This window comes from Geotrypetes seraphini, chromosome 5, assembly GCF_902459505.1.
Source record: "Geotrypetes seraphini chromosome 5, aGeoSer1.1, whole genome shotgun sequence".
NCBI lineage: Eukaryota > Metazoa > Chordata > Amphibia > Gymnophiona > Dermophiidae > Geotrypetes > Geotrypetes seraphini.
This window is the reverse complement of record NC_047088.1, coordinates 161,205,902-161,231,281: the sequence shown is the minus strand read 5'-3', so window position 1 is coordinate 161,231,281 and position 25,380 is coordinate 161,205,902. Positions and strand designations below refer to the sequence as shown.

General features: G+C 42.5%; 1 protein-coding gene and 1 long non-coding RNA gene across 5 annotated transcripts in view; one reads left to right on the top strand and one right to left on the bottom strand.

Moving 5' to 3' along the window:
- LOC117360596 overlaps nt 1-2,434 on the top strand; it is a 37,418-nt gene extending 34,984 nt beyond the window's left edge. Inside the window, exons 3-4 of the long non-coding RNA XR_004539456.1 lie at nt 1,457-1,597; nt 1,732-2,434. This is a non-coding gene — a long non-coding RNA (uncharacterized LOC117360596). The remainder of the gene's footprint in view (nt 1-1,456; nt 1,598-1,731) is intronic.
- MAP2 (microtubule associated protein 2) overlaps nt 1-25,380 on the bottom strand; it is a 744,831-nt gene that overhangs the window by 265,446 nt on the left and 454,005 nt on the right. For all 4 annotated transcript variants that reach the window (XM_033944572.1, XM_033944576.1, XM_033944575.1 and 1 more), the window contains one exon: nt 1,720-1,798. The gene's annotated coding sequence lies outside the window, so the exon portion shown is untranslated. The remainder of the gene's footprint in view (nt 1-1,719; nt 1,799-25,380) is intronic.

Genomic DNA, 25,380 nt, shown 5'->3' with positions numbered 1-25,380 from the left:
GGGGTTGAGATGTTGGTTGCATGTTTTTCCAGCATCCCTCGAGGGGCACGGAATGTTTCCCTGCAGGAGATACAATTCAAAATACTACACCGCACATACTTTACTAGGGTGCGGGGCAGGAGGGCGGGCCTGTGGGGATCTGATCTATGTGTTAAATGCCAGCGTATGCGTGGCACCCTTGTACACATGTTACTGGAATGTCCACAGCTGGAAATTTACTGGAATGGGGTGTTGGAATTTCTGGCTCGGGTTGTGCAGCTGCCTTTTCAGTGGTCCTACTTACTTATTCTACTGGGGTGTGAGGGAGAGGTGCTGGACCAGGGCCTTAGCTCAGAGCACTGGCGTTTTCTATACACCGCTCTTTTGGTGGCTAAACGTGGAGTGCTCCGTCTCTGGATGGATGTCAATGCACCCGAGGTGCTGGTTTGGAAGCGTTCCTTACTCGAGGTGGCTCGCTGGGAACTCCGCGTTCATCCAGAGCCGTTTTCAGCGTCCCGGCGCCTGTACCGTTCTCTATGGGATGCCACTATATTGGAAGTTGGCTCTTTGTGAGTGACTGTGCATGTCTTGCCCACACTCACTTTCACTGAACTGGGGGGGGTGAGGGGTATATATCTGTTTACTTGCTGGATTGGATGGTCGTTGGTATGTGACTGTGTGGATTGGTGCGAATGGGGTGTGATTGGAGAATGGTGTGTATGAGCTGGATGACTATTGGGGTTTCTTTCTATGTACTTAACTTGGGGGATTCTGTTAATTGTAAAACGTTGACTTGTACTGCTCAGCTTGTGTGTATTATATGCCTCTTGCCTATGCGGACTGAGTTGGGGTGGCTTTCGTTTGTCTTGCCCTATTCGGGGCCTGGCGGGGTTGACTTTCCCTCTCATTTATGGGGGGGCTCCCCTGTCTGATTTGATTCGCTGTTTTGTTCACTCCCAATCCTGTCTGTAATGCAATGTTTTTTTGTTTTTTTTTTTCTTGGCTGTGCAGTGCTTTTCTGTTTAATAAAAACTATTTCAAACAAAAAAAAAAAAAGAAGTGCACTACATTCCCTCTTCACCCCTCCACAACACTCCCATCCCTTTCAACTGCTTCTCCTCTCTCCCATCCTCCTGGTCATCCACCAACTTCTGGATGTATGCTATTCTAGTATAAGGGATGGTGTCTAACTTCAATGGTGTATATCTGAAAAGGAGGTATGTCCATGAACGTTCTGAAAAGTCGCATGCAGAATTACAGAATACTGCCTAACCATGCCTAACTTTGGCACTGGCATTTACACCAGGTTTCAGCAGGCCTTACTCTGGTGCCCAAAAGTTAGATGCAGGATCTGTGCTCAATGTTATCTATATAAGATATTAATAGAATAGTGCTTAGCAATGAATTTTTTTTGACACATATATAGAATTCTCCCTAAGTGCAAAGCCAACATGGTAACTGTGGAGGTTGTTTCCAGCATCTTCCTATACAGGTACTCCAGAGAAGCAAATACGTTTACAGTGTGGCAAGTGCAGTGACAGGCAGCAGGGAGCTGCTTACTATTCCTGAATCAGAACCAGCATGCAAAGACTAGAGGAGGAGGAGAGAGGCATTTCTGGTACAACTAGAATCCAGTTTTCCCTACTTTGTCCATTTAAATCCTTTCTTTCTTTTTTTTTTTTTTTTAATTGGAACAACAATTATGTTCAAAGGGTTATAAGAACTCAAAAAATGTCTTACTTGTTTAAACAGGTTGCGAGACTGGCAAGGAACAGATTGTGTGGAACGAGTCCAGGTCTTCTTGTACCCACTTCACTTCCTATTGGAGAAAGAGAAGCAAAAGAATCTCCGTTATCGTCAAAATAACTTGTGTTCATACAAAGCTATCCTGGCACAGTTTTAAATGAGCTTCCCATTGGAAGGGCAATGAGTGACATCAAATGAGATCTGCCTTTGGCTTTGATTTTACCCATTTCACAGCATGCAGAGGAATCTGAAAGAAAGCTAGTTAAAGCTTTTCAGAAGGGAGTACAAGTCAATGCTGATATGATGGATGCACTCATTCAATGCAGGGAGACCATTTTTCAAAGCTATTTACCTGAATAGTTTGACCTGTTGAAACATGTACTCTTCAGAGTGGTTAGATGTAGGCACTGGTTTCTAATTTCAGCATATTTATGTGTGAACAAAGAGGCATACTTGAAGATGCATTTAGTTGAAGAGAATAAAACAACCTATGCACCTTTCACTTTCAAAAATTGACATTCTACTGTATATTCTACTCAAACAGCTGCTGCAAATACATGCAAATGAGGTACATAAAAACCTGCCTAACATCTAAAATCCTGCCTAAATCGGTACTTGGACGATCAAAAACACAGGTAATCCAAGTACCGATAATCAAACAAGGTTTTAGGCGTATCTAAAACCAGTTTAGGCCTTTTCACTGCCTCTGCCACTGCCAGAGCGAAAAGGGGCATTTTTGGAGGAGTGCATAGGGTGGGAGGTGAGCAGGATGTGGGCCGACCTAGACTTAGCCGTCCAGCAGCCATAATCAAAAAGTTTAACAGGTTGCCCAGACATAACTTATATGTTTTGACTTAGACCAAGTCAAAACAGGTATAAGTTCTGGATTGGGCCGCTGAGCTGATTGCAGCTGCCGCAATCAATTCAGCAACCCAGGCAACCCATTCCCCCACTCCAGTCACAACGATTGCGGCAGGAGAGTCCCAATCTCTCCTGCCGTGACACCCCCCCCCCCCAATACACACACAATGATCGCAGCAGGAGGGATGCCCAGTCCCTCCTGCCCGGACCTCTGCAAACTAGTGCTGCCTGATTCATGATTTGAATTGATTCACTTCGGGTGAATCGATTCAAATCGATTTACCACAACAAAAAAATCGGCCTCCCAATTCGTTGACTGACCCTTCCCCCTCGCCCCTAAAGCAGGAGCGGCAGCACTGCCTCTTGCTGGCCTGCCGCTCTTGCTTTAGAGGGTGAGTGGAGAGGGCCAGTCGGGAAGTGGCTTACCTACTGGCCTCCCGCTGGTGTCTGGCTTCCCCACTGGCCTCCTGGAATCAATTTACCTAATTTCAGCAGCCTGCATAAGATCACTGGTACTAGCAATCTTTGCAAGCTGCCATACGTCTTCGGAGCTCTCTTCTCTCTGCCGCAGTCCCGCCCTTTTTCTGACATCAGAGGAGGGGCTGGACAGCGGCTGAGAGAAGACAACTCCGAAGACGTATGGCAGCTTGCAAAAATCGCTAGCGCTAGCGATCTTATGCAGGCTGCTGAAATTGGGTAAATTGATGCTGGGAGGCCAGGGGGAACATGCAGGTCTTCCAAGGGGGGGGGGGGAGGGGGTTGCAGTCCTTCAGGGGGGATGCAGGCCTTCTGGGGGGGGGGTGCAGCTTTCAGGGGGGTGGGTACAGGCCTTCAGAGGGGACAGGCAGGCCTTCAGGGGTGGGGTAAAGGCCTTCAAGAGGGGGCATACAGGCTTTCAGGGATGGGTTGTAGGCCTTCAATAGGGACAGGCTGGCCTTCAGGGGTGGAGTCTAGGCCTTCAGGGGAGAGGGCCCTGGTGTAGAAGTACACGGAGGGAGGGAAGGAGGGTAGGGTTTCAAAGAGACGTGCATATTCCAGACTTTGGGGGGAAGAAATAATAGGTCTAAAAACAGAGGAGAGGGAGAGAGATGGTGGACAATGGGATTTAGGGATGAAAGGAACAGAAAGGGAGAGATGGTAGACCCTGGGGTGGTGGGGAAGGAGGGAGAGATGCTGGATGAAAGGGTAGTTGAGTAAAGATGGATCTGTGGATGGAGACAAAAAAAAGGAAAGATGCCAAACCTCTAGGGGAGGGAAGGGAAATGGAAGGGAAGGACAAAGATAGAAGATTGATGGTTAGTAAGGAGAAAGAAGAAAGAAGGAGACCCTGGCAAGCAAGTTATCAGAAGAAAACCAGAGCCTGGGACCGACAAGATTTGAATAATGACCAGACAACAAAAGGTAGAAAAAATAATTTTATTTTCTGTTTTGTGATTACAATATGTCAGATTTGAAACATGTATCCTGCCAGACCTGGTGTTAGACCGCAAACGTGAGCTAGGATTTAACAGAGAGAGGAAAAGTCTTTTTTGTTTATTTTGTTTACACAATGGCGCCAGTGTAGTTAGGAGAAGTCAAAGAGGGTTTAGAGGCTATAAAAGGGGTGAAGAGGCTATAAAATAAACCCACCAGGATGTTTTAAAAAAAATACCCAATTGGGCAGGAAAATCGAATCGAATCGAAAAATCTATTCAATAGGCTGAATCGAATCAAATTATTTTCCCTGAATCGGGTAGCACTACTGCAAACCCCCTGCAACCTTCTCTGGTAGGAGAGATGCCCGATTTATCCTGCCAACACCACTCGAACTCCCCTCCGCAACCTTCGAAGGCAGGAGAGATGCCCAATCTCTCCTGCCACTCCCCTACCCGAACGTTTGCCAGCAGGAGAGATGCCCAATCTCTCCTGGTGACCTTCCATCCCCCTAAAGGTATCTCACTGGACCCATGCCCACCCCCAATGAACCCCCCTAACATTTTTTAGATGGATGGACGGGTCCTTCCTGCGTTCGGCCAGCAGTCCCACCTTCACTGGAATGGTTGTCCTGCCCCTTCCCGGTGCATCTTGGGATGCACCAGGGAGGGGCCTGAGGTCCTGATTTGCCCAGGCGCTTAAAGGCCCCTTCTGTAGGAGGGACCTTTTACTCCTGGCCAAGGGGTGGGTGGTGTCAGCAGGAGAGACTGGGCATCTCTCCTGCCATGATCATTGCAGAGGTTTGCGGCGAGTGCCAGGCAGAAGGGACTGGGCATCCCTACTATTGCGATTGTTGTGGGGGGACAGTTCCATGATTCTCTAACCGGTGTTTATGATAGAGGCCGGTTAGCGAATCGTGGTTTTAGGCAAGGACTTCATGTCTAAAAGGTCTTAGAACTTGAGCAAAATTTTTTTGAGAATAGGACTTAAAGGTAGACATACTGGCAGTCTGAGCAATTAAACTCCTGAACATACAGGTAGGCCATTCTCAAAAAAAACCCCTCATTTTGGATGGGTTTTTTTTTGAGAATGGACATTTCCCTGCTGCCTACTTTGGGTGCCTAAGGCCTTAGGCCAAAACGGGACTTGACTTTTTTTTGATTATGCCCCTCCACTCTAATACATCTGCCTTTGAATTCACTAATTGATTGTCCTTAGTGACGCCACTGTTAAAGCCATAAACTTTCAGCTTTTGAGTAGTGGCTCATGGCCAGCAGGGGGTGCTGGTTATGGGACGGAAATGGGAATGGATGTTAGGACATGATAAGTGCAGTATTTTTTGTGGTTGTTTTCTACAAAAGGCCAGTTTTTCGTATGATTCTGGGTAATTCTAGTTAGACAAACATCTGTGTTAGTTAAGGACCACGCCCAAATAGAAGCGTATGGAAAAACAGGTGAATACAAATTTAAATATAATGTAGCTAAGGCCAGAGAAAAACACACTAAGGATTAATATAAGGGAAAGCATAATAATATCTGTGTATGTACTTTGCTGTTGAGCCAAATCATGGTGGAAATCAGGATTACATGGAATCCATTTTGGGTTCTTTGTGTTTACCAGTGACTAGTTTCTGCCTTCTTTGTCCTCTCTGAGTTTTCCCGCTCCCAGCAGCGTGGTGTTAAGTAATACCACATGTACTGTAGACTAACTAGGAAGATCACGTGTCCTAAACTAAGAGATAAAATGCATTAAGTATGAATGTGTGCAAGGGGCCCCGAATGAACGAAGGAATGATTGATATATGAAAGAATGGTGTGTACTTAATTTCTAATATTTTATATATTTTAAACCTGAAGAAACACTAAGGAAAATCCTGAGGCAACATCTGGGAGTAATTAGAGTCAGAGACTGTTGCTTCATTCTCCAGCATAGGAAGGGGGGGGCATTGGAAGCCCATGCTTATCACTGTGTGTAACATGAAGCTGTCAGCTTTCCTCTTCCAGACTAAAGTTACTGTCAATTTAGGGAGAGGTTGAGAATTTTTCAGCACCATGTTAATAATTGTAGATTCTCTTGAATAATAATGTTAATTCAGAAATCAAATGTACTGTTCTAAACTTTTAAACATGGAAACATGGAGGGATTTATTTTTTCCTTTGTCTAAACTTTTAAGACCACCCATAAAATTGTTATTGGCTATTATGATGATGATGTCACCGAAAAGCCAACAGTATATAATAGAAACTCTGGAGCTAGAAAAACGAGACCGTTAGGAGAAGGCCAGCATTTTGGCCACTATTAACGATCTCCCATTAGCGCAATCGGTAAGCAATGATGCTGTTCTTTTGATCTAATAATGGAAAAATAGAAACAATAATTCAATAAATCTTGGTTATAATTTTTAAAACCTTGCGCTGGTGTCATTTTGCATGTATAATTATTTCAAACCTGAAGTTTTCACAAAGGCGTCAATGACCCTTGCTCACTTTACAGAACCTTGAGGCTTAATCATTTATAAGTCTACAAAATTTTGAAAAAAGTTTAATCTTAAATCCAGTCTCTATCAATTTTCTTACATTTTTAAGTCTTAATAAAGAGTACTTTTGAAATATTCATCTTCAAGTGTTCTTATAAAGATTGGTTAGGGGATCATTATGCAAAGTTGGACTGGATGACTAATTTAAATTCCATGGGCTCTGCAATTAATTGACCGATAAACATCAGACTATGAGAGCTGTTTAAAAAGAGTAAGACATCGATGCCATATTAGAAGAAATGTGTTAAAAGATGGTTTGTATGGCGACTAAGGTTAATATGATTTGAATATGTATACAGTATATTTATGGATTAAGAATTTAAAAAATTCTGATGCGATGTTTTTGTTCTAGGGGTGTTCCTTGATAGAGCATTTAGCAAAACACAGAATCTATGTCAGGATAATGATCTTCTAGCCGATCTTTATTTTAGCACTTGAAGATGAGCATTTAAAAACTACTCTTTATTAAGAAAATTGTTAGAGATTGGATGTGAGATGAAAAATGTTTCAAAATTTTGTAGACCTATGACGATTACTACGCTATGTTCAGTAAAGCTGAAAGTTTATTGCTTTAACAGTGGTGCCACTGAAGTCTATTAATTAATTCAAGGACAGATGCATTAGCATATTGATTGATTAACCTAAATTGAATATTTTGAGCCTGTTTAAAAATTGTGGTATATTATTACAGGCATGTTGCAAAAAGAAATAACCCAAACAGGTAAACATTAAAAAAAAACACCAACATACCTTTAGGAGTGAATGCATGAAAGGGCATTAGGGGGTCCTTTTACTAAGGCACACTAACCGATTTAGCGCGTGCTAATCAGCGCCCGCTAAATCAGTTAGTGCCCGCTAAATCAGTTAGCGCGCCTTAGTAAAAGGACCCCTATGTGCATTAGAACATGTAATTGCATTAGGATGCGCTAACCGCTAAAAACGCCTACAGAAATATAATGGGCAGCTTTAGCAATTAGTATGCTCAACACCTTTTCATGAATTCCCCCCTTAGTCATTTAAAACATGTTTAATCACTTGCATGGAAACAGTCATTAATAACACTGCAGGCTCTTTGAAATGACCCTCCTATATACAAGAATATTAAGTGTTTGGATGCACTACCGGTGCACACTCCTCACCTTGCTACACCATCCCATCATCTTCTCCATGCATTTCTTTTGCAATAGACCCACTAGAGCACCATACTAAGTGCTTTGTGAGTGGTGCAACCAGGGCAGGATTAGCCAATAGGCTAAGTAGGCACGTGCCTAGGGCCCAAAATGGTCAGGGGGGCCCGATGAAGGAGGGTATCAACATTGTTTTTTCCAAACGGAGATGGCCCCCTCCAGCATTGATCAGCAACGCGGCCCCCTCCCCCATCGACAGAAAGTAAGACAAGCAAGCAACGCGGGTAAGAAGGGCAACGGGAACTGTAATTGTGCAAGCGGTGCTGCTTGCCCAAAGCTTCCCTCTGACGCAGCTTCCTGTTTCCACCTGGGCACATGGTGGGGTGGTAGCGGGGCAGGGGCCCAATGTACTTGTGTGCCTAGGGGCCCTCGACGAATTAATCCTGCCCTGGGTGTAACTGCATAGTTTGCAAATATCGAGGGGTGCAAAAGCTGCTCCCAGCCCACTATCTCCTCTCTCACTGGTAATGGGAAAGCAAGCAGAGAAGAGTGAACCAGTAGGTGACTCATACAAAGCTCTACACCTTGGAACAGTCCTGATTCACTAACAAATGTGTAAGCATAATAAAGACACAGTAACACAGTAAATGATAGTCAATAAAGACCCCCATGGTCTATCCAGCCTGCCCAACAAGTCATTCATGCTGCTGTATTAAGGTTTGGCACAATTGATGTGTGGTTTACTGCTAAACTTCTGTATTAATGATGGGTGGGGCAACAGTTTTCTATTCAGTTAACCCAGTGAAAACTTTATTAATGTGCATTAACTACATGACACATAATGGAACCCAGATAGCTATACCATAACATATAAAACAGTGTATCTCAAACTGTGTGCCTCCTGAGATTCCAAGTGTGCCTTGGCACACTTAGGAGGAAGAGAGGCACCTGCCAGCTGACTTCCCTACATGGTACAGCGCAAGCGCTACCCGATTCACCGAAGGCCTGCATGTTTTCCCCTTCTCTCTAGCATCCTCCAGCTTCCCTCCTGGCCTCCCAGTCTCACCTTTAAAGCTAATTACAGCAGCCTGTAGAGGATCGCCGATAGGTAAAATGATTTTATTTTCAATATAGTGATTGAAATGTGTCAGTTTTGAGAATTTATATCTGCTGTGTATATTGTGTGTATATGAAAAATGAATGGAAAAATTTGCATTACAATTAGTAAAGAGGATGGGATCTGTGGCAGAGCTTGGGTAGGCCTAATGAGGTCTGTGGTTGGGGTACTCAGTTGATATTTGTTAGACTTAGGGAATACTTAGCTTGAAGTAGTTAAGAAACACTGCTGTAGGAAATCAGCTGGTGCCAGTGCCTCTCCTTCTCTCCGAACCTCTTCCCTGCTGACATCTGAAGGGCCTCTGCACATGCACGGACATCGATGTGATGATGTCACGTCATGATGTCATCACGGCGACGTCCACACACTTCTGAGTGCTTCAAGCCGTGGCCACTATCTTTAGTGTGCCCTGGCTCGAGAAAGTTTGAGACACTGATATAAAATCATCCTGCTGGTATTAAAATACGCACAGCTGACTTTCCCTTATGGCACAACACTTGATTCCTTATCAGCCCTGCTGTACTCTTTGCTCCGTCCAACAACATCTGTTAACAGTTCCTAAACTAAACTAAACTAAATCTTAAGTTTATATACTGCATCCTCTCCATAATTATAGAGCTCGGCACGGTTTACAAAAGTTTAATATAAGGACGGAACAGCATAATGGGGTTTGAGGATGAGTATAGGGGGGAAGAGAGCCTTACATTTTTATGAATAGCTTAGTTTTTAGATGCTTTCGGAATAGTTGGAAGGATCCCAGATTCCTTAGTGGGGCAGAAAGGTTATTCCAAAGCTCTGTGATTCTGAAGAAGAGAGATTTCTCTAATCTTCCCGCATAGAGGATACTTTTTTGCGAGGGGAAGGATAGTTTAAATTTTTGGGTGGACCTGGTGGTATCGGGACTCAAGGAGTTCCAAAATAGTGGAATTAGGGGAGGGAGGATGCCGTGTAAGATCTTAACAGCTAGGCAGACGCATTTAAAATGAACCCTGGAAATTACTGGAAGCCAGTGAAGTTTGGACAGAAGGGTGACGGGACTAAATCGCGCGAGACAACAGCGCGCCGACAACTGAGCGCAGACAACTGAGTGCAAGGTTGATGGCGCGCCGAAAAAAAACACTATTTTAAAGAGCTACGACGGGGGGAGGGACGGTGTGGGGGGGAACCCCCCCAATTTACTTGACAGACATCGTGCTGGCATTGTGGGGGGTTTGGGGAGTTGTAACCTCCCACATTATACTTAAAACTGAACTTTTTCCCTACAAAACAGGCAAAAAGTTTGGTTTCAAGTATAATGAGGGGGGTTACAACCCCCCAAACTGCCCACATTGCCCATGTCAACTGTAAATGTTCAGTCTCTGCTCATTCCAATCCCCCTTGTACACTGGGTTTAACATGGAAATCAGCATGTACCAACTTACTAGGGCACCGTGTTAACCGTTAGCATGGCACTAGCATAACAGTGTACATTGGGCCACCTAAACAGAAAACAGCTTAACTGGCCTTGATACATCTTTCGATTAAAGATACAATGTGGTACTCAGGGCCGCCATCAGGGCAGTACTACCAGTCCTGCATTCAGGGGCCCGGAGCTGACAGGGGGCCCGGGCTCCCCCAGGGTCCTAGGCAGTGTTCTAAGGCAGGGGCGCCAGTAGCTCGCCAAGGCAAAGTGAGTCGATCACCCAGGACTCACTTTGTCTTGGCGATCTAATCTATCGGGCCGATCAGTCTTCCTCTCCCCGACGTCAATTCTGCAGTCGGAGAGGAAGTTCGGGCCAGCCAATCGCTGCCTGGCTGGGCGAAACTTCCTCTCCGACGGCAGAATTGACGTCGGGAAGAGGAAGACTGATCGGCCCGAAGCAGGGAGAGCATGCGTCAGCGTCGGTGGCGTCGGCTTTGGGGCCTGTTATCCATTGGTGGGTCCTGTTCCCCGATGGCAGCGGCAGTGGCAGTGGCTTGGGGAACGGCAGGGAGAAAGAAAGGAGGCAGGCAGGGAAACAGAAGGAAAGGGAACGGCAGGGAGAAAGAAAGGAGGCAGGCAGGGAAACAGAAGGAAAGAAGAGAAACAGAAAAAAAACAAAGAAAGGGGGCATAAAGAAAGGAAGAAAAAGTTGGGGGAGGTAATGAGGTGTGGAGGAGAGAAAGCATACAGGCTGATAGAAGGGAAGAAAGATTGGATACACAGTCAGAAGAAGAAAGTGCAACCAGAGACTCATGAAATCACCAGACAAGGTAGGAAAAATGATTTTATTTTAAATTTAGCAAAGTGGAGGCAGTATTACCACAGTTTTCAAAGGAATTTGCCCAAATAACTTAATAGTTAACTGGGTAAATTCCCAGAGATGAAAACTTCCCTTCACTTACTATGCACAGTTCTGAATTTATATCTGCTGTCTATATTTTACAATATGGTCCCCTTTTACTAAACCGCAATAGTGATTTTTAGCGCAGGGAGCCTATGAGCGTCAAGAGCAGCGCTGGGCATTCAGCGCAGCTCCCTGCGCTAAAAACTGCTATTGTGGTTTAATAAAAAGAATGGAGGTTATATTTGTCTATTTTTGTATGGTTGTTACTGAGGTGACAATGCATAGAGTCATCTGCCTTGACCTCTTTGAAAAAAACCCAGAATAGGAATGATAATTAACATTTTCTCAGCGTATAGTGTGCTTTGTGTTTTTTAATTTTATTGTTGGTAGATCATTTTGACTTGGTCATTTTAAAGTAGCTCACAAGCTCAAAAATTTTGGGCACCTCTGAGCTAGAGCGTTGAAACTGTGTATTTCTATTTTATCCCCCCTTTTACAAAACTATGGAGCGTTTTTTAGCGCTAGCCATGGTGGTATCAGCTCTGATGCTCAGATTTCTATGAGTGTCAGGGCTGTTACCACTGTGGCTAAAATCCACACTACAGTTTTGTAAAAGAGTGAGGGGTTAGTTTGTGATGAAATATTCCATACTAGGCGAAGGTGTTTTCTGTGTTCTGTGTGTTCGAAAGACATGGTTTTCTGTTAGGATTGACGGTGTAGGATTGATTGGTCTGGCTTGTTTAGTTTTACAATGGGTGTATTGATGTACTGCTCACTGCAATATGTAAGATGCTGCCTTTTCCTAGGTACTCATGTGTGACGTGTGGTTTGTTACTAAAAATCATGTTTTTCTTACAGATGGGGGGGGTGCCAAAAAATGATGGGCCCCGGGTGTTACATATGCTATGTACGCCACTGTATGTAAAGATACCAGAAAGCTGGCGTAGCAAAAACTTTAAGTAAATTGTTATTCTTCTAAGTTTTGAGTATTTAACCCTCCCACAATCTCACGGGCACTCGTTTCAAGTTTCAAGTTTATTGAGATTTTGATTTAAACGCAATATCAAATATTTTCAATGCGTATAACAAAAATAAATTTGGGGAAATAAATAAAACCATTTGAACAATAAACATACAAACATATCCATAGATGATTAAAATTACATAAGGAGTACAAGGATAAACTACATTTGTTTAAAAATGCGTTCTCCGCGCCTGCTCATAAATTTGTTGACTGGAAGGATCCAGCAATGTGGCCAGATGCCATTCAGGACAAAGACAGAGAAAGAATTGTGCAATTTGGATTAATGATGGAAGATGATTTAAAGCAAATGGCACAGTCTATGAGTAAAGATCTTGACGGACGTTCTTTTTATGAATATCTCCTCTATGCCAAATCACCCAATGGACGTGAGAAGATTTTACGGGACTGGCTTAGGTGGAGCATTAGCAGAAAAGTATGTGTGTATTCGTCCCATGGAAGAAGGGGGGGCATCGGGGGGGGAAGGGGTGCGTGGGGGGCCCAATAGGATTGCTCAGTAAGGGGCCCAGAAATTTCTGATGGCGGCCCTGGTGGTACTTATCACTAAATGTGAGATTTCTAAGCCTCATCCATTGACAGGACCGTTTTGACAATGCATGAAGACCCCACACTGAATTGCATCTGAAATTCAGAAGCAGTAGCATATGCAACTATAATACTTATGTAAATAATTTTAAAAAGTCAAGCTGAGGTTTGGGGAGGGTAGATCTTTAAAATAAATTGTAAGCATTTTATGGCTGAATTTGGGGGAGGTTGAAGTGTTGACATCATCATCGCATGAAAGACACCAGAAATGATCTTACCCCTTTTATTTCATACCAACTCCATGTGGTTCAATGATGTCAAGATGCTTCAAGAACTTTTAAGGTAGCTCCCTTAGTCATTTACAATTCAATTTGTGCATTATTCTATACACTGACACTAACAAACATAGCGGGGCACTTGAGATTTTGACTGGAAAGGCCAACAGGTGACAGAAGATCGATGCAACAAGCATTTTATTCTTGCACATGAAACATTCATGCAGCCTTGACAAAAGGAAATGCTCTTGTCCTTTTATCATAAAGAAAGAGCTGGTCTTTGCTTACTTTTGCTCTGTTGTATCTATTATAAAAGCACAGTATTCCTTGATTACATCCTAAACCATTATCAGTAATATGTCATACCTCAAAAGACCCAGAGGCTTGAAGGATATTACAGGCTAATAGACTGTCCTTGAAAGCTATTTCACAAAAATAATCGCTTGAAAAGATAACTCAAACAGGAAATATTTGAAACTGTTCTCCAGATTAATATGAACCTTACTCTTAGACAGCAGATCCAATATGAGAACACACAGTTCCAAAGGCATGCAAATAAATCAACAGACAAGCTTTTGAGGCTCTCTGCTCTGCTTTTACAAAATTTCTTGTTGTTCTTAAAGTATTTGCAGATAAAATATATATATTTTTTTTAAGTATTTTGACCATTATTATAGAAGCATCCCCACATCTAAATGGTAGCATTCAAATCTCTAGAGATGCCCCAAATCTCCAGTGCCCTGCTATGTTCAGACATGGAGAAGCAACATGGCGAAAGAGTGTGGGGGGAAAGAGTGGTTTGGGCAAAACTATAATACAGATGTACATTTCCTGTTTTACATAGGAAATCTATGGCTGCAGTGGGAAACCTCTGTGTTGGGATTTAGACCTGCTCTGGAGCATAGAAAAGTACCTGCTATAGAGGCACTCTAACACTATCCAGAATAGCCGATCCACCACCAATAATCCCTGACAACATGCAGCAAAGACAACCCACTGAGGATGCCTCTATGTGTGGGGATGAGTTTGAGGTGTGGCAGCCTCTCCCAGCCCAAGGCCCACAACAATTGTCCTTGGACCACAAGGCCACAACCTCTTCTACCCCCAGGTTTACCAAGAGTCCTTGATGTCTAGTAGGGGGGTAGCAATGCCCACTCACTCCTGCCTCATGGCCTCCAGGCTCTAATATAGCTGCTGAAACCTCTAGCATAATATCACAGTATAACAACTAGAGGTTATACTTCCATATAAGGGCAGACTTCCATACATGGGAGTCTGGCCCCCTAGTGGTAATACTGTAATATTACAAGACCTTGGTAATCATATTGGAACTCAGCAGCCATGAGATAGGAGTGAGTGGGTATTGCTTCTACTCCACTAGAAACTGGGGACCCCCGGTAAGCTGAGGGACTGGGATAGAGGTAGGAAGTCAATTGTTGAGGGCTTTGAGCCCCTGGAAGGGGAAAGTATCTGGGAAGGCTGCTACATGTTGAGCTCACATTCACAAGTGGAGGCCTGGAAGGGTATTAATTTTACTACATGGTGTTGGGGGTTGGATGATGGCAGGGAGGGCTATGGTGAATGATGTCAGGGATGAGCAGGAGAGCTGGCATTTAGGTGGGGTGTCAGAAGGATAGAGGTGGGCATCATTGCTGGGGTTGGGTATCTGCAGTTTTAGAAATATTCTCGCATGTCTTTGTTGGGAGAGCTAAGTTTCTTCTCATGTCAAGCTTTCTATAATCACTGCTCGTTCTGGGTCTTAGACATGAAGTTCTGCTTCTGTTTTATAAGAAACTTTATGTTTGCAGTCTCGCTTGTAAAACAGTGAAGGAATTCCATAAATCCTGACTTGGATGCTGGAATTTCCCTCTGCACAGCCTTTCTAAAATGCCACTCTGTGTCCCTTAGATGCAATCTTTACTCAATGAGCTGTTTGGATTCTATTTTGTTATCTTTAAGAAAAATTCTTGGGGTAAAGCTTTAAAGATGAACACAAATCTTCAGAAACTTTATATCAGCAACATTGACTTGCTGTACAGTGATTGCATCAGTGCCAACCATAAATTTCCCACGGACCTGTGGGATTGTTTGCATAGCTGAGATCAAACAACAGTATCCAGCTAATTTGTTCAAAGTACTAGAAATCTGGAGAGAAGCTGTATCAACCCTCCTGCCAACTTTAGTCTTTCTTTTCAAAACCTATTATATCACTTCTGTTACTAACACTAGGTTTATTCCAACCACCACACTTTTCCTACTGTAAAGCAAAAAATATAGGAAATATAGTCTGCAGATAAAATAAAAAACAGAATGAAATAAAACCTAATTACGCAGAACACTTTATAGAAGAGTTCAGATTTCACTAATTTAAACATAGAAACAAGTAGGCTAATATTTAAAGCAAGTTATAAGCTCACTGGAGGCTGATACACATACAACTTCCTTATCTGTTAGTATTTACACAGACCCCGATTCTATAAAAGATGCCTAAAGCTAGGCGCCCAGATCAAAGTGTCTTGCTGATCTGTGCACCTAACTTAATTGTCCTAATTGGCACAATTGAAAATTGATTAAAAAATTAATTAGCAGTTAGGCACCCACCTCATGGTAGGCGTCCACACCGATGCAAGTATATGAATCAAGTCTATGGAATATCTTGAATGAATGAATGCTTATATAGAGCCTTGTATTATAAAGTGCTATTACTGATCCTACTAGCAAGTTGGGGGCAGATTCAAAGCAGAATTGGGCGTGGTTTGGCCTACATGGCAGTGTGCCTAAGGATTCAATACCTACTGGCACCTAAGAGTGTTTAGACACCATTAGGCGTGATTCTAAAAAAGGCACTTAGCAGATTGACATCCATGCCAAATGGTGTCTAGGAGTTAGACAACAACAAAGAATCCAACAAAACTGCAGTGAAATATCGAGTCAAAAAACAAGGGCAAAAACTGCAGTGATGATGTACAAGATGCCAAGTCTTTAATAAACAATCACAAAAAATAAATATAATCATAAAACAGTAGGAGCTTTCACAGTTTGCTCAGCTGTTTACCGCTGATTCCAGTTGTTATCCATCAGGTTTTCTTGTATATGATACATTATAGGACCCCTGAGGAAGGAGTGCTTCTTTGAAACATGGACCGTGTCGGCTCCAGGTTCATCAATCCTTTGGATACAAACTGTTTTATGATTATATTTATATTTATTTTTTTATGATTGTTTATTAAAGACTTGGCATCTTGTACATCATCACTGCAGTTTTTGCCTTTGTTTTTTGTCTAGGAGTTAGACACTATTTATAGAATCAGACCCACCGTGACTGAAATCAGTGGACTTAAATCCTTCTAACCAGCTTCTAATCCTTCTAAACAACTTAAATCCTTCTAACCAGCTTCTAAAGTGGCAATTCTATATGTACTGTATTTTTCACTCCATAAGACGCACCTGACCATAAGACGCACCCTAGATTTAGATGAGGAAAAGCCAAGAAAAAAATTCAGAACCAAATGGTGTACCCTGTCCCCCCTCTGGTGATCTAATGGTAGGCTGGGACAAGGCAGGCAGGCCTAGTGGCAGGCAGGTAGGTAGGCAGGCAGGCACTGGAGCGCCCTGACCACTAGGATGTCTATCTTTATATCACATTTTAGACCAAAATTTCATCCAAGTCCGAAATGCCCAGAACAAGACCATTTGGATGTGCAATGGACTGGCCACCCAGACATAGCAACAAAACAATGGGCACTGCCAGCTTGCATCTGATTGTACCTAAACCTCTGGGCACATGATGAAGGAGGAGGTTGCCAAAAAAAGAAGCAAGGCATGGGATATCTTTGGGAAATCCCTTCCAAGGGGGAGTAGTGAAGAGGCTCTGCTGCTATGGGACTGGGGGAGCTGCAGTGCTATAGCCTGAGGCCAGCTCTAGAGACCTTCCAAGAACCTCTCACCCAGGACTTCTAGGCCAAGAGCCTTCTGACTTCTAACCAGCTGCAGCTTGTATAGGTCCTGTGCTTCTTGGTCCAGGAGCCACTAAATCAGAATATGAAAAAAAACAGCCATTTTCCAGCCATGGCAAAGTGACCTTAGTTTGTGGGAAAGACCCACCTAAGGGGATGCAAAGGCCCCTTTTTGCTGCAGCCCCAAAGTTTCTCACCCTTTAAAATTCAGGAAATGTTCCCCATTATACTTGGCAGTGGCTTCTTGTCTTAATGAAAAAAAGGGGTCTATTTACCAGGGATTAGGCTGCAATAGTAAAGTAACAGTAGAAACTCATCACAAAAATGCTCAAGTAAAAGAGTATAGCCTCTTAAAACAACTTTTTTATTACAAAGTTAAAAGTATTGGAGAGACCACTAGGGCCCTGTGCTTTAGGAGATTCAATGCTGCCAGGTGTCAGTGACTTGTAGCTGGAACAAGCCAACATATGTTTTTGAAAAACAACTGTTGTGCTGCTGCTAGCCCACAATATCATTGACAGTCTCTTCCCCCTCCCCCCCCAGGCACAGTATCACTGGCAGTCTCTTCCACCTCCACGGCACAGTATCTCTGGCAGTCTCTTCCATCCCCCCCCCAGGTACATTTTTAAATTGTGCTTTATCGGCAGGAGCTTTCTATGCTCCTGCCCTTCCCTCCGTATACCGCTGCCTCCTGATGTCTTCCTTTAGCTGCTGAGAGGTGCTGAAGGAAGGCGCGAGTTTTCCGCGGCCGCTGCGCTTTATCGGCAGGATCTTTCCATGCTCCTGCCCTTCCCTCTGTAAACTGCTGCCTCCTGATATCTTCCTTCAGCTGCAGAGCGATGCAGAAGCAGGCACAAGCTTTTGCGGCCTGCCTGATCCTGCGCTGCTCTCTGAATAGGGGGTGTCAGGAAGGAAGAAGTGAGCATCCCTCCTGCCAATCTCGGGGGGGGGGGGGGGAATGTTGCAAGGTGTCAGACAGGAGGGACTGGGCATCCTTCCTGCCAATCTTGGGGGTTTGGGGGTGTTAGGCAGTAGGGAGTGGGCATCCCTCCTACCAATCTTGGAAGTGGGTGTCAGAGGGTCCTCTGCCCACTGCAGCAGGCTGAGCTGATTACAGCTGGGGAATTTTTCCTGATCAGCTGAGCCGGCAGGATTCCCCGGAGCTGCGGTTTCGAGGAATCCTGCCAGCTCAGCTAATCGGGGATTTCCATGCCATTATCAGCTGATGGCAAGGGATCTCTCAGTAAAGATAGGCGGCTGAGCTGCTTATCTTTGCAATCGAGCAGGTATGATTCTCTAACATGGACATGGACATGGACACTGGTTAGAGAATTGAAGGGTAAGATGTCTATTCCTTAAAGTAGACGCGATTCTGTATAAGATTGCAGTGCATAATTGACACAGAGTTCTTGGCCACTTCTTAGGCAGCCACTGAGACCGGCATCCTATACAGAATCAGGTCCCTACTTTTTATAGAATCACATTTTTCGAGATAGGTGCTTAACTTTTAATTAGGTCCAATTAATGTTAATTATGAGGTGTTAAGTGCCTAATATTGGCACCAATTAAACCTAATAACCAATTAATTTAGGCACGTCAATGTAGGTGCATACCTTTAGGTCAGGGATCTCAAAGTCCCTCCTTGAGGGCCGCAATCTAGTCGGGTTTTCAGGATTTCCCCAATGAATATGCATTGAAAGCAGTGCATGAACACAGATCTCATGCATATTCATTGGGGAAATCCTGAAAACCCGACTGGATTGCGGCCCTCAAGGAGGGACTTTGAGACCCCTGCTTTAGGTGGACTATATAGAATTTGCCAGCTTATTTATACTTATGAATCACATAACTTTAGTAAAAGGGCTCCTATATTTTATTTTTATTACTAGCTGCTTAAAAACAACCACGAGTTGATGACAAATCTTTTAAATAAAGTGAAATGAATATTAAATGAAATGAAAAGTATGCACAAAACCCATTTGGAGACATTACTCCCTCCCCTCAATAAACTTGTGCCTGTTAACTAGAAGGAAAAGAAGATGCTATTGTGTCAATTTGTGCCATTTCATTACACTACAGCGTGATAAGTCTGTCCAGATTTGTTTTCACTCTCTACACTGGGTAGCAGCAATCATCCGTTTGTATTTGTTTAATTGTTTCAAACAAAGATAATCGGGTTTTCGCAGTGATGTGGAATGCTTTGACCATAATCACTGAGGATTCAATTACATTTTCCACAATGTACTTTTAATGATTGCAGCCAGCCTGAAATCAATATCTATTTCTTTCAAACAGGGTTGCCATTGTCTTGATTAATAAACTTACAAACAGTGTGCAAATAAGCATATTTATTTTCACAATACAACTTGGCAGCCTTACATTCAAAACAGTCATGTGTTCAAGAAAGAACTGAAATGGAACTGGAACCAGTGAAGGTAACTCATGAAGAAAAGCACTTACAAAGGAAGATGAAGAAAGCTCAATCCAATAAATTATTGCTTTTAGGATATTCCATCATCAGAGGCATTAACATTGAAACACAAGTCAAGGAGCCTAAAATAGTAAAGTGTCTCCCAGGATCTTCAGCTACCAAGAGTACCCAACAAATACTATCTATAATAAGGGAAGAAACTAAGAATTCCAAAGCTGATATTATTAATGTGACCGTTTTGAACGTGACCATCCCGTTTTGAATTAGCTTGTCCCGTTGTCCCGAAGCACAAGAAACTATATTGTACTGATGAGCTACATCTTACTACAGTAGGAAAAAGAATCCTTGTGGAGAAATTTAGACAATATGTTTCTAGGCGTTTAAACTAGAAGGTGGGGGTGGCGTATATACGAAGGACATACATTATAGAGTCCACCCCCAGCAAAAGACAAGATGTGATGGTAGTAAAGATTGCAACATAAACAATATTAGCAACTCACTTCTTAACATTGCAACGGGAAGCAAAATGAAACAAAAAAAACTATACAAAAAAGGAGATTACCACTGAAATATAGCTGGAAAGCAATGATCACAAACGCTCGCAGTCTAAGCAACAAAGTTCATGATCTGCAAGCCTTGATGTTAGAGGCAGACCTGGATATTGTTGCTATCACAGAGACATGGTTCAGTGAATCCCAAGGATGGGATGCAAACATACTAGGATATAATCTTTTTAGAAAGGACAGAGATGGTCAAAAAGGTGGAGTAGCAGCTCTCTATGTAAAGATTGATATCCAAGCGACTGAAATGCAAGGGACCTGGGGAGAGGGAGAAACGATATGGATCACTCTGAAAAGAGAAGATAGAACTTCTGTCTATGTGGTTGTAGTCTACAGACCTCTGACTCAATCACAACAAATTGATAAAGATCTGATTGCAGATATCCAAAAGTTTGGAAAGAAAGAGGAGGTGCTGCTGTTGGGTTTGTTTGTTTATTTCTCACCCGCCCTTATCTAGGGTGAGTTACTTATTAACATACAAAATAAAAATTTACATTTATCGTTCAAAACACTTCAGAGACACACTATAACAAATTATATACTTACATATCACAGCAAATTACATATAACATACACATCACATCAACGATGAATATTATTTAAGGTCAAAACTGGCCAAAATATCAAAATATAAAATTCCATAAGTCATAAAAGATACCTGAATAACTGACATCAGTAAACCTGCTGAATGCGGCTGGAAAGATCCATCTGCGGAATCAGAATGAAGTAGGGAGATTGTGGATGCCTTTCAAGAGACTCTGCTCAGCCAAATGGTGAAAAAACCCATGAGGGAAAAAGCAATATTGGATCTGGTCTTCACAAATGGGGAAAGTATCTCTAATGTTTGAGTGGGTGCTCACCTAGGAAGTAGTGATCATCAAATAGTTTGGCTTGATATAACAGCTAAAGTGTAGTCCTAGATTTCAAACATACAGACTTTAATAAAATGAGAGAGTACCTGAAGAAAGAGCTGTTAGGATGGGAGGACATAAGAGAAGTGGAAAAACTGTGGTCTAAGCTGAAAGGACCAATAAAAATGGCTAAGGACTTTATTTGATGAAAATAAATAAAAACAAGAGAAAAAGGAAATCGATATGATTTTCTAAACCAGTGGTTCCCAACCCTGTCCTGGAGGAACACCAGGCCAATTGGGTTTTCAGGCTAGCCCTAATGAATATGCATGAAGCAAATTTGCATGCCTATCACTTCCATCATATGCAAATCTCTCTCATGCATATTCATTAGGGCTAGCCTGAAAACCCGATTGGCCTGGTAGTCCTCCAGGACAGGGTTGGGAATCACTGCTCTAAACTAGCAGCAGAGAAAATAAAGATAAACAAGTTGGCGTTCCTGAAATATAAATAAAACCAAGAAGAGGAATACAGAAAGGTAAAACTGAAAGAAGCCAAGAGAGAGATATGTCTGGCGAAAGCACAAGTGGAAGAGCAAATGGCAAAAAATGTAAAAAAGGGAGACAATTTTTTTTTCAGATATGTTAGTGAAAGGAAGAAGATTAAAAATGGAATTATGAAACTAAAAGATGATATGAACCGATATGTGGAGAGAGATGAGGAAAAAGTAAAAATGCTAAACAAATACTTCTGTTCTGTGTTCTGTGTTCACGGAAGAAAATCTTGGAGAAGGACTGAGATGGTCTGGCAAAGTTACACATGAAAGAGTAGATTCTGCACTGTTCATGAAGGAAAGTGTTTATGAACAACTTGAAAAATTGAAAATAGACAAAGCGATGGGACCAGACAGGATCCATCCCAGGATACTGAGGGAGCTCAGAGAGGTTCTGGCGGATCCTATTAAAAACTTGTTCAACAAATCTCTGGAGACAGGAGTGGTTCCTGGGGATTGGAGAACAGAGGATGTGGTCCCTATTCACAAAAGTGGTTGCAGAGATGAAGCGGGAAACTACAGGCCAGTAAGCCTCACTTCGGTTGTTGGAAAAATAATGGAAGTGTTGAAAGAAAGGATAGTGAAATTCCTAGAATTTAATGGGTTACAGGATCCGAGGCAACATGGTTTTACTAAAGGTAAATCATGCCAAACTAACCTGATTGAATTTTTTGATTGGGTGACCAGAGAATTGGATTAAGGATATATGCTAGATGTTATTTACTTAGATTTCAGCAAAGCCTTTGACACAGTTCCTCATAGGAGGTTCTTGAACAAACTTGATGGGCTGAAGTGAGGATCCAAAGTGGTGAATGGTATTAGAAGCTGGTTGACGGACAGATGCCAGAGGGTGGTAGTTAATGGGATTTGCTCGGAGGAAGGAAAGGTGAGTAGTGGAGTCCCTCAGGGTTGGTGCTGGGGCCGATCCTGTTCAACATGTTTGTGAATGACATTGCTAAAGGGTTAGAAGGAAAGATATGCATTTTTGCAGATGATACCAAGATTTGTAACACAGTAGACACTGAGGAGGGAGTAGAAAACATGAAAAAGGATCTGCAAAAGTTAGAGGAATGGTATAATATCGGCAACTAAAATTCAATGCAAAGAAATGCAGAGTAATGCATTTGGGGATTAGTAATCAGAAGGAGCAGTATGTGCTGGGAGGTAAGAGCTGATTTGCATGGATGGGGAGAGGGACCTTGCGGTGATAGTGTCCAACAATCTAAAGGCAAAGAAACAGTGTGACAAGGCGGTGGCTGTTGCCAGAAGGATGCTAGGCTGTATAAAGAGAGAAATACCAGTAACCAGTAGAAGAGAGAAGTAACCAATAGAAGAAAGGTGGTGTTGATGCCCCTGTAACAGGTTGTTAGTGAGGCCCCACTTGGAATATTGTGTTCAGTTTTGGAGACTGTATCTAGCAAAGGACATAAGAAGACTTGAAGCAGTCAAGAGGAAGGCAACGGAAATTGTTTGCACCAAAAGACAATATGAGGAGAGCCTGGAAGCTCTGAATATCTACAGTATACCCTATAGGAAAGGAGGGTCAGGGGAGATATGATTCAGACATTCAAATTAATGAAAGGTATTAATGTAGAACAAAAATCTTTTCCACAGAAAGGAAAATGGTAAAACCAGAGGGCATAATTTGAGGTTGAGGGGTAGTAGACTCAAGAGTAATGTAAGGAAATTCTTCTTTACGGAGCGAGTGGTTGATGGCTAGATTGCGCTCCCAAGGGAGGTGGCGGAGAGGAAAACTGTGACAGAGTTCAAAAAAGGATCTCGAATCAGAAAATAATGGTATGTACTGAATAACTAAGGCCAGTACTGGGCAGACTTGCATGGTCTGTGTCCTGTCTATGGCCATTTGGTTGAGGATGGGCTGGGGAGGGCTTCGACAGCTGGGATGGTTTAGATGGGCTGGAGTGAGCTTTGATGAAGACTTCAGTAGATGGAACCTAAGCACAGTACCAGGCAGACCTTTGGGTTCTGTCCCAGAAATAGCTAAGAAGAAGAAACATGTAAATTAAATCAGTAATTTAAAGAGAGGATAAGGTTGGGCAGACTGGATGGGCCATTCGGGTCACTGGTTGCCAATGGAGGCACACATTCTGTTCAAATTTGCCTGTATTTGTTTCAAGCAGGTCTGGGGTCAAGTGCCTTCCTACCTGCTACCACACTTCATATTTCACAACCCCATACGACCAACCAGAAACTGAAACATATTTACTTGCCCAAAAATCACAGGCTGCAAATACAAATCCTTTCTGGACAGGACTGTTCCAAGCAGGCAGACAGCAGTCCTGGCTGGACAACTGCATAAACAGAGCCAGTCTGACCTACGGCACATTCTGAAAATCAATTAAAACCATTCTATTTGACAAATTCATCTCCTAAACAGAAGCCTCTAAATGATATATTCTCCCTCTCTCTACCTCGATGTAATTTTGCTGTTTTTGCTGTTCCTTTACCTATTTCTTATGTAACCCTCTCTTCTTACATCCTGCATTTCGCTGATTGTCCAGCCTTCTTCGAATGTGAACCGCCTAGAAGTCTTTCGACTATGGCGGTATAGAAGAATAAAGTTATTATTATTATTATTTATCTGCCGTCTCAAGTTTCTCAGACAAAAAGACCCCCTGCTAGTGCTAGACTTAGCACTGAATACCTATCCAAATTTTACCAGAATCAGGTTCTGCTACTATTGCATTTCAGAGCGCTATCCCCGAACCCTTTGAAAAACTACAAGAGAGCAACCTAATTCTAGTACACTTTAGACAGGTCTTCGACCCAGTACTAGCAAGGGGAATGAAGAATCATGTCTCTCTCCTGTTCATTCCTTTACCTTCTCATCCCTTTGCCCCCACCCCTTTATTTCTACTGCCTTCTCTAGTCATAACAATACGTATAATCTAATATCATAGGCCAAACAATAAATGCTTAGAAAAATGATAAATGTGAAAGGAATCCTCTTTCAATGTATTCACCCACATGTTACTCCACTATGTTATTTAGGAAATATGTCAGGATATGTTAAATACTGCCCCTTTTTTAAAAATCTGCCTAGAACTGCAAGGTTAAGGTGGAACAGAAGCCAATAAATGTAATGTATATATTGCTTGTTTGTCCAATATTAGGGTTATTGTCGGACTGGCCTTCTCTTGTTAGTCAATATAATGGAACTGAGGAAGGAGAAGCAGAAACCAAAGATCTTGATGGATGAACCACAACAGATCCAGCAGTAAGTTGGCTTTCCTCTGCAGCTGATCCTTCTCTTCCAACTACTTATTCATTAGCCAAGGATTGACATACTAATAGGCAAGGGAAGGAGGAAGGAGTAATTGCATGGTGAGGACTGCTCCTGGCTCCCCTAACTGTTCAAACTAATTTTTTTATCCTTGACCAAGTAATTAAAAAGAATAATGGTGGTGGCACATTGGCTCCCAGTTGCTCACCGCATAACATATAAATTAAGTTTGCTAACCCTCAAATCTCTTCTTTATAAATCTCCCGCCGTCATTCATACATTATTGATTCCCTGCACCTCAACAAGATTACTTAGGTCTAATGACCAACATCTATTAATTGTTCTCTCACTCAAAAATATTAATATACGGCGGCAATTTATCTTTTCTGCCAGCCCCCCAAACAAGGAATTCCCTCCTTATTTATTTAAGGAAGAACGCACTCTAGACAGATTCAAGAGCAAGTTAAAATGCTTTATTTTTAAAGACGCATTTGATAGCTAGAAAGCTTGATTAGGAGCTTCAATTGAATCCTATTTCCCAACTTATTTGAAGCACATTGCTCTCACCCCTCCTATTGTTTTTTCCCTTACTTGTCTTATTTACTATCAACAACTTGTATTTCTTTCCCCATCTTTTCCTTTTGTTTAATATGTTTTGTCAGGTTAGTCGTATTCGTTTATTTTTGTCCCCTCCAGAAATTTGTAATTTTGTTTTGTACATCGCTTAGAATTTTGAATAAGCGATTAATCAAATTTATAATAAACTTGAAACTTGAGCCTGTCTCCTGTAGTCTATGCTGCCGCCAAAACTAGGAGCATGACAACAATGAAATGTAGACACTGCCTTGTCCAGTCTA